The 10,366-nt window shown below is 33.8% G+C and overlaps 1 non-coding gene across 1 annotated transcript; it reads right to left on the reverse strand.

The window, feature by feature from the left end:
- Window positions 1–10,022: 10,022 nt before the first annotated feature.
- LOC143647508 (small nucleolar RNA SNORA24) lies at window positions 10,023–10,153 on the reverse strand. Its single transcript, XR_013158128.1, has one exon. It is a non-coding gene; the product is annotated as a small nucleolar RNA SNORA24 (small nucleolar RNA).
- Window positions 10,154–10,366: the final 213 nt, after the last annotated feature.

Raw genomic sequence — 10,366 nt, forward strand, 5'->3', positions numbered from 1 at the left:
TGGAATTTAAAAATAAGTTACAACTCTGGAATCTATATGACACTTTACAATAGTCGCCAACATGATAAGCCATGCTCTCCACTTTTTCACTGGGTTTTTATATTATAGTTCGTCCTGTAAGTGAGTCATGAGATTTGTAGTTTTTTTTTTTTTCTTCTGACATTTCATTCAACATACAGTCCTTAAATTTCATTCACCTAGTGTGTGCCTCACAACTTCATTCCTTTTTGTGGCTGCTCAGTTGTTCATTATATGTATACACCACAGTTTCCCCTTCTATCCCTCACTCGTTCTATCCTTAAGCCATCTCCATCCATTGTGAATCAACAACACTGCCACCATAAACACCAGTGTGCAAATGTCCATTTGCATCCCCACATTCAGTTCTCCAGGTATATACTGAGCAGCGGTGCTGCAGAATCATATGGCAACCCCACCCCTAGCCTCCTCTGAAACCACCACTGCTCTCCAAGGGGCTAGGATCTCTGAGTTTCCCTATAGACAGTGAATAGGTACATCTCTTTTTCCACATTTTCTCCAGCATTTGCTTCTTTCTGTTCATTTTTAAACAGTTGTATTCAATGCAACCTAAGTAAATAGATATGCCTTCGCCACTGTAATCCATATGAAGACATTTCCTTTTCATCTACAAAGAATCCATACAACTTCCCCATGCTCTCCACCTGTTGACATTTAGTTTTGGCATACTGACTTTGTTACGTTTAGTGGAAGCTTATTACAATGTTATTGTTGACTATAGACCCTAGCTTACATTGACTGTATTTTTTCTTATATACCATCAATTTTCAACACCTTGTAATGTTGACATTCATCTGTTCTCCCTCATGCGAAAACATTTTTATATTCGTACATTTAATCATCATCATTGTCTACTCTAGGCATTCCTAAGTTATACTGTCTCTGTCTTTATCTTTCCTTCTGGTTTCATACACGGCCCCAGCTCTTCTACCTTAATCATACTCACATTCAGCTTCATCCAATGTACTTATGTTATTGTGCTACAATCAGGTAGTATTGTGCCACTGATTTCTGAATTTTTACCATCAGTTCTTTTTGCACATTCAGTATTCTTCAGCCCAAATGCACAATCTCCACCCTATTTCTGTCTCATGATAACTTGTGTTCTTAACTTCAACTCTTTAAGTTCACTCATTAATGTTAGCTCATATTGGTAAGACCATACAGTAGTTGTCCTTTTGTTTTGCTAATTTCACTCAGCAAAATGTCCTCAAGTTTCTTCCATATTGTTACATACTTCATGGCTTTATTCTTACAGCTATGTAATATTCCATTTTATGTATATACCACAGCTTGTTTAGCCACTCATCCATTATTAGACATTTATCTATTTCCATTTCTTGGCAATTGTAAATAATGCTGCTATAAACATTGATGTGCAAATGTTCATTTGTGTCCTTGCCTTTAGTTCCTCTGAATATATACCTAATAAATATGATTGCTGGATGATAATTCTATATTTAAAGGGCAATTTTATATTTAAAGTCTTCTGGAACTGCAAACTGCTTTCCAGAGCTGTTGTAACATTTTACATTTCCACCAACAGTGAATGTGTAACTCTTTCTCCACATCTTCTCCAGCTCTTATGGTTTTCATTTCTCATTTCTTTCTTTCCTTTTTTTGGTAATGCCCATTCTAGTGAGTGTCACATGATATCTCATTGTGGTTTTGATTTCCATTTTCCTAACAGCTGGTAAATTGAACATATTTTCATGATCATTTATTTTTTGTTTTGTTGATTTCCATTGCAGACTATTTCAGCTCAGCACAACCTCAAGGCCAAAAAATCCCACCAGGCAGAAAATTAGCCATGAAATGTAATTAGGGATTTATAGACAGCATGAAATTCTACCCGATGGCAGTCAGTTGGGAAATGAGTGTCAGCACTCTGCCCAAACAAGAAAGAGAGAACAATGCCAGGAGGGCAACTTATGAAGTTTAACAGAGTCCTGTGAGGTTTGGTTACTATGGGGTTTCAGCAGATTCTTTAGCAAAGTCTCAGGTGATTGGTTACCAACAGTGATTAGGGGAGGGGAAGTTTCCATGGAAGCTTCTGTGTGCTTCCCTAAGGAACGGTTCCTGACACCTGGGCTGCCATAAGGCATTCAAATTTTTGAGATTGATGGAACTGAAAGAAAATTGGAAAGAGATATAAGACTAATTATAGAATAGAAATAAGTTTTTAAGATACATATTTAATTTACCATTGCCCATTTAAATAAAGCATTTGATGGAATTAGAATATTTGTATTTAAAAGTTTGAAGTTGTTCTCTAAAAAAGCTAATTCAAATAAAATGTTAATGAAACTAGAATAAGACAATAATTATTATATCATTTGATTTCTTACCCTAATAAAACATAAAAGTTTATAAGAAAACTTCTGGGAAGATACAATTCTTCAGTTTTTATCCAGGAAATGCTATTAGGAATAATGGGAAGAAATTAAGGAAAGTGAAATTAAGGTCAACCAGGAAGAAAACACTTAAGTGGTGAGAACTATCGAATTTGAGTCTAGTTTCCTGATAGAAATAGAAGAAACTTCCTCCCGTGAGGAAAATTATGGAAGACTAAACAGCATACTAAAGGGCTTATTAGAAATGGTCTTTCTCTACTTTCAGGCAAATGGACTCAATGGTCTAATACCCACACTTAACCTCACATATTCAATGGACTGAGACCTGTAAGCTGTGAGTTTCCATTTGCCTAAAGATTCAAAGAATTGAAAGAATTCTCAGATCCCTCATATTCAAGGATGATTGCTTTACCCTCTTTGTCCACTATTTGACATATTACATTACTTAATTTTTAAAAAATTTATTTGCATCTTGTTTCTGAATATATGGAGATTTTTGAGATTATTGAAATAAGTAGACTATGAAAAAAGGTAATAAGATGAGGTGAAACTGTGTATAACTTAAGCTCTGAAGTTTACCTATTTAGACAGCATCTTTCTGTTAAGTATTCTTTTATGATTTCTAGTATACTATTGAAAAGAAAAATGTAATACATATACCAGAAAGCATTTGATGGTGAGGTGGTCAGCCCTGAGAATAAGCCAACACAGGGTATGAAAAAGCAAAAAGATGGAAAATATAGATAATATAATTGAGCCCATAACTGGCAATAGGCCTACTTTGGGTCTTCTTGTGAAGTACGATAATTTTTTTCTTATTAAATCATCTATTTGGGACTTTTTGTTCATAGCATCTTAGAGTTAAAATTATTATTTAAAAAAATTCTATGGACTGGGTAGAAGTGGAGCTGATGTTTTTGAATCATATTTCCTAAATGCATGGAAAAATATATTTTAAAAATATATTTGAAAGTTCTCTATAAGAATTTTATGTAAGGATGTATATGCATTTCATTCATAAAAAATAATAAAAACAGCTCTTGAACATCCAGTTGAACACCTTACAAAATAATGCTAATACACAGTTTCAGTGATTTAATATGTCTATGTGTTTGCTTTTACTTCGTTTTTAAATTTTTGTTTACAGAAAAGATAAAATTGAAACTATGGAATCTTACTTTAGCTCTATACAACTAATAAGGATATATAGTCTGAGGTAAAAACATACTTAAAATTCAAGCCTTAAATTATTCTTGGGCAGGAACCACAGAAACATCTAAAAGGACAAATTAAGACTCATAATAATTGGATTTAAGGATAATGACCTTAAAGTTTTAACTTGCAAAGTTTTAACTATGTCTAGCAAAGTAAAATAGAATAGTAGTCTCAGGTATCTTTGAATCCTTTTGATACACATTTTTTATGATAATTGTCTAAATTATGATATACTTCCATTGTGTCACATAGACTCTAAGCTAACTATAGTTTTGAAGGCCTCAACAAAATTTCCAGGCAAAACAATTACTTTATTGAGGAACTGCCTATGTACTTGACTGTCTCAAACAATTAGATTATGATCGTTCATTCAGTGATTCATTTTTTTAAATTCACTTTTGAATTTAGTGTCTAGCATTTCATAAATACTTGATGAATAGAGAGATAAATGGAGACATAAATCATATAAGACATTTTGAAATACAAACTTTATACTCTGACATAATAGAAATAAAATTTTACTTAGTTTTAATAGACATTTTGAGAGATGAGCAATTTTCCATGAAGTTAAAACAAGAAACAAAATCTAATATAATAAGGAAAAATAAGAACTTGCATTAAAATTTTACAAGATTCAAACCCTAACATTACTTACAATTTAGCACCTTTCAAAAACTGCTATTTAGTAAGTAATACCTGAGAGAGAGTTAAAGATTTTGGTAGAATTTTGATGGATGAAAGATGTAATTATTTTAAAAGTAATTAAATGTTTTGAGCAAATGAATAAGATGTCACTGCCAGGAAAGGCATTATGCTCCAGGGAAGACTATTAATACAAAGTAGAGATGGGTTCTGAGAAAAAAAAAAAAAGGGAGAATATTCTATTTAAGGGTCCTGCAGGGTTAGTATAAAGAAAAAGATATTAAAGTAGGATAAATAAATAAATAGGACAGATGGACTTGATTCCAAACTAAATTGTTTTATTCATTATGTACAAACTGAAAGATAATGAGGATTCATGCAGAGAAATGTTAAAATTCATTTTGCGGATTAGAAAATATTAGCCTGACCTCAGAGGATAGGAAAGGTTGTGGTAAGCAGTGGTAGGAACATATGAAAGTAATAAAGCATTTTTCCTTGGCAGCCAACATATAAGAAAAGGTATGGAAGACCAAAGGCAGAATTTGTAAAATTGCATAAGATGTTAGATTTGTTGGTATGTCTTTACTACTCTCTGTCTTCAATAACAAAAGACCAATATAAACTTCATTAAGTTACAAATGATATTTGGTTTGCTCACAAAACTACATGGTACAAGGTTATTGTTTACTTCAAGAGGGGTTTGGTGCCAAGGTTCAAACAGCATCCATCATAAGACCATTTTCTCTCAACTCTCTGGTATGTTTTATATAAGGTCACCTTATTTTCAGATTTCAAATAGTAACCTCTGGTATCTCCAGGCATGCATCATTCTCAGTCATCATGGAGACATCAGAAAGAGGAGGAACACTTTCAGACAGTCCCTGAGAAAAATTATTCACAGGATTGCAGTGACTTGAGAAAAATGCCTCTCCCTGAAGTATCCACTACCCCAGAAGATAGAATCATGCTGATTGGCCAGCTGTGAGTCCTTGAAACTGGGGGCAGAGGAGTCAATTCCAGCTTTGGAACTAGACACAGAAGAAGAGAGAGAGCTCATTTTCAAAGGAATAAGTCATACTGACTTTTTTAAGGGAAGAATGATGAATTAAAAACAATTGGATTTATCAAATTGACATATTATGTAACTTTCAGAATGCTGATTCAGTACAGTGCCATGGAGAAATAAAACATAATCCTTTATAAACACAGGTAGAGAGGGATATCTCTCAGAATGTAATGGTAAATGAAAGGGAGAAAACCTAGCCTCTTTCTTTCCATACACCTATCATACAAGATCTTTGAGTTCATTGATCATCTGCAATCTTGACCCTACCTTTTTCAATCTTTCATAATTTTAGTTTTTCTCTTCCCGGTGACTTTCAATATGCTGTATTGAAATCACTCTCTTGAAAATATCCTCACTACATTGATCTTTATCCAATCCCTCTGTCAAAAGAACCTATTTACTACATATAAATTAAAGTATTAAAAACATTTACTAAGGGGGAAAACCACTCAAGAGCAGAGAGATGTCAAACTGAAAATGAAGAGGAATCTCAATAGCCATCTGGTCACAGCTACTTACAAAAGCATTTGTATAATTTGCAGTTGAGTGGGTTTCAATGACAACTGCCAATAAAGTTTCTTATTACTTTAGAGGGTCTTAAAAAATGAGGGACATATGTACATCGATTAGTATGCTATACTTGTCCGTTCTGATAAGTTATTTCTACGGAACTGAAACTGGCTTATCATCAAGTGCTGTTTAGTTCTGTAAGGTGCTTTCCATTGTATCATTTTCTCAGAAAGCCACTTCAAAGAAATAGTTTTCGTAAAGTCCTTGTCATTTCTCTGAGAGGGTCACTGCTGGCAATGGCCAGTACAGACAGCCATTTCATTTTAACACCTCCAATGAACATGCCATCTCCGATCAATCCAGCTACCTGCCTTGTAGGCCGGTGAGCATCAGGGGATGCTCTATCAAGTCTAACAGGATGATATTTATTTTAGGACCCAGGAATTAGAAATTTTCGGTGAGCCAACTGCCCCTCTTAAGAATATATTTTCCAGTTCCTTATCAAACCTTAAAAGTTCTAACTCACGTAAAACACTGTATCCCAGCTTTGTAGACTTTTCTATCCATAAATGACTGTACTTCTTCCTTCACAGATGAAATTGGATCTATCAAGCAGAAAAACAATTTTACTTCGTTACCCTCCCATGTTGCTATAGCTATGACTACCTAATCTTCTTCAGGCTCTTCTAATAGATATTTAAAATTTCTGGCCTGAAGTAATTTATGTGCTAATGGAAGAGATGGACAAAAATGTAATTTGAATGCAGAGGTATATATGCTATACTCAGAGGGTAGGTTAGCTTCTATAGCTCCAGAGGCTATTTGCTTTCCCCAATTCAAGAAAACACATCTGACCTAGATTTTAAGGACAAAATGAAGTTTCACTTATTAATGATAAGTGGTACGTAATTTCAGACAGAGAGAGAGGGGTCAGCTTGATTAGGCTGTAGAGAAAACATGTATGTCTGAATCCTCATGATGAGAAACATTAACTTTTATGCGATGGCAGAAGCTTTAAGAACTGAGGGGTACCTACAAAGGCATAAGGATAAAGAGTAGAAATCCTGTCAAGAAAATCAAAAGAAAAGTTTTCTTTAAGAAAAAAGAGGAAAGATAGAAGAGTCAAAGAAATAAAAAAATAAATCAGCTCTTTGAATTCAGCCACCAAGAGTCATTGATTACTTTGACAACAATATGCCTCTATAGACATGATGAGGGCAGAAGCCAGATTACCTGGAATGAGGAGAATGGGAGATAAGGGTTTATTGACAGCATGAACTGGCAGGTGTTTCAAGAAGCTTGGATGAAAATTTAAGAAACAGGTTACGAATGGTGGCTAAACGGGAAATGGAATGGAATGTATATGTCTGTCACTCTCCATGCAATTACGGAGCTACCTTTTCCACTCTGCCTTGTGGTTCAATAAAGTTCATCCCATGGGTTAACTGTCGTCTAAGCGCTTTTGTCAGAAGAAATCCTTACAGATTGTGAGGCAGAAAGATGAACTTTTCACCCAGGAATTAGATACCATGGAAGCCCTGTCTTTCGAAATCTGCCAAAATCCATCTGTCTAAACTTGAGGGGAGAGACCGCAGATAATAAAGGAAATGAATACATGAGCAGCATTGGAAGACAAACATGCAAGACTGATTCTAAGAACAGAGTGAGAGCATTTGACAACTAGCAGAACCAAAATACAGAATAATATCTGGATTTCATTTTGTAAGCCCCAAATTTTCATATTGTGCTTCAGCTAGCTGTGGCTGCGTTACTGTTGCATGAAACTAAAAAAAAATTCCTGATAAAAATAGATATTTAATTTCCAAGAGAATTTCATTAAATCCTTGAGAAATTTATTTTCTTCAAAACAAAATATTTTACTGTGCTAAAACTTTTTTCATTCTACTTTAGCACTGAGTCACATCCATCAGTGTTTCCCTTTATTTCTGTTTTTATTTAAATTATTTTAAATATTTCTATTGACATATAACACACATAGAAGAAACAACAGAGAGAAATACAACTCAATAACTCACCCTCATGAACACTTTTCTTCAATACAAAAATACCCACTGTCCTGATTATGTAACCACATATTTTATTTTGTTTGCCTTTGAACTTTATATAAATAGAAACATGCCTTATGCGTTCTTTGTGGCTATATATCAGTTATTAGTGACCTAAGTGTTAGAGATATTCCACTCCCTAGTATCCTCACATTTGAACAATGCCAGCCAGTGAATTGAAATCTGAGTAATACTGCTCAGTTGCATATTTAAAATGACAAAAGAAGACACACAGGGCTTTCCTTTGATACAATCTGTGAATCATATCAAATCTTTCCTGTAGAAAGCACACACACACACACAAAATTGCACTTTGGTAAAGCACTGAGGTTTAGAGTTGATATTTCAGTATAGCATAATCTTTCCTAACAGAAATCTCAATAGAATTTATTCTAGCTGTACCAGTTGTGTTTGAATATTGTTTGCATGGCACATCTCCTTCCATGTTTTTACTTTCAAACCTACTGCATGCTATATTTATGTGAATTTCATTATAAAGAGCATAGTATTGAGTTCATTTTTAAAATCCAATCTGACATTAGGGAGATTATTGTTAAAACTTGCTTTGAAAATATTTTTTCAACATATGTTTTCTAATTGTTTTCTTTTACCAAGATGTTTATGTTCTCATTTTTGGCCTTTTTTTAGATTATATTTTATTATCTTATTTTGTTCCTCTATTAGTTTTGTTATTTAATTCTTCTATATTAGACTTTAGAGGTTATTTTAGACTTTGCACATTTTCCTTTGACTTGTTAAAGCTTATCATAAACTAACGAGCTTAAACCTGAGATCATTTTCTTTCATATTAAAAATATAAAACATCAACAAGTTTGCTGTTAGCAAAATGTTTCAATTTTCATTTTCTTTTACAATCTCTTAATTTCTCTTTCATTCTTGAAGAATATTTTCACAGAATATAGATATAAGTATAACCTTTAAAGAGCGTATTCTATAAGCCAATGCTCTTGCTGAAAAATCAGCTGTCAACTAAAGAAATTCATGTTTTTTTTTTCTCTATTTTTAAGATTTGGCATTTCATGTGACATTTAGAAAAATATATGAAGATGAAACAATAGATGATAGATAAAGTAATAATAGATAAATATAGCTAGATTCTAGATAGATACATGCATTGATGTATGAAGTTGAGAGATAGACTTAGGCCTTGTAGGAGTTCTTGAATCTGTGGGGTGGTATATTTAATCAGTATCTTGATCTGTCAAGCTACAACGGTAAGTCACACTCCAAGGGTTGGCATAAGTGACAAGCATATATTGTCTGAAATTTGGGAGGCTAGAAGTGCAAAATCAAGAGGTCTGCAAGGCTATGCTTTCTTTTGGGAGTCTGTAGTATTCTGGTGCTGATTTGCCACAATCATTGGGGTTCCTTGGCTTGCATCTCTACCTCCATCATATGGCGATTTCTCTCTTCTTGTGCTTGTTCTTACAATTTCCATTGATTTGTGGCTTCTGCTTGTTCCTCCCTGTGGCACTCTCTGCCTCCTCTTTATAAGTCTCCAGTAATATGAATGAAGGCCCAACTTCATTCAGTTGGGCCACACCTTAAATAAAAACATCTTCAAAAGGTCCTATGTATAATAAGTTCACATATACAGGGATGTGGATAAATACTAGGAACACATCTTTTGTCAGGATACATAATTCATTGTATCACAATCAGTTATGCAAACTGCTCAAAAATTACTCTTTAAGAAGAGCTTTGGCTCCATTTTTTTCAGGTACTTATTGGAGTATTCATACACATATCTAGACCTTTGGAATACATCCTTTGCATCTCTTTTACAGGTTTCTTAGTTAAACACATGTTGCTTCTTTATGCTTTATAGTTACTCTTTTCTACTTACATATATTCCAGTTCTCTAATTATACTTTTGACAGTTTCTAATCTAATCCCATTCATGGATTTATGCCCAACACAAAAACTTAAAATCAAGTTAGACAATCCACTGTAAGATGGATAATAAAACCTCACTTTATTGCTTTAAATTTCTTGAAATCTTATGTTTTCTATCATCCATTGGAAGTATTAGTACAGAGTATTAGAAATATTTGAAAACCAGAAAAGTTTGTCCAATAATTCAGGACATTCCAAGTTTTTAACAGTGAAGAATGTTACTTGTGCAAGTAAGACTCTGATACCAATTCAATGGTGCCAGCTTTGCTATCAAACAAGAACATGCTCTTGCATAGCTAGGAAGGAAGACTGACACAACTGACAGTTCCCAAAGATACATAGAGTCACTGGATTCTTAATTTTATTTTTTTGTATGATTGGTACTAAAATTCCTGTGTTCTCATTTCTAATAGTTTCCTTTTCTCTGAAAATTGTCCATCTATTAGTTTATTTTGTTCAACATATTTAGCACTGTGATTTATTTATTTATGTTTTTGGCATGGGGAGGACCCAGGAATTGAACCCATGTCTCCAGCATGACAGGTGAGAACTCTGCC

The sequence above is a fragment of the Tamandua tetradactyla genome, chromosome 9 (assembly GCF_023851605.1).
Source record: "Tamandua tetradactyla isolate mTamTet1 chromosome 9, mTamTet1.pri, whole genome shotgun sequence".
In the NCBI taxonomy this organism is placed as follows: Eukaryota; Metazoa; Chordata; class Mammalia; order Pilosa; family Myrmecophagidae; genus Tamandua; species Tamandua tetradactyla.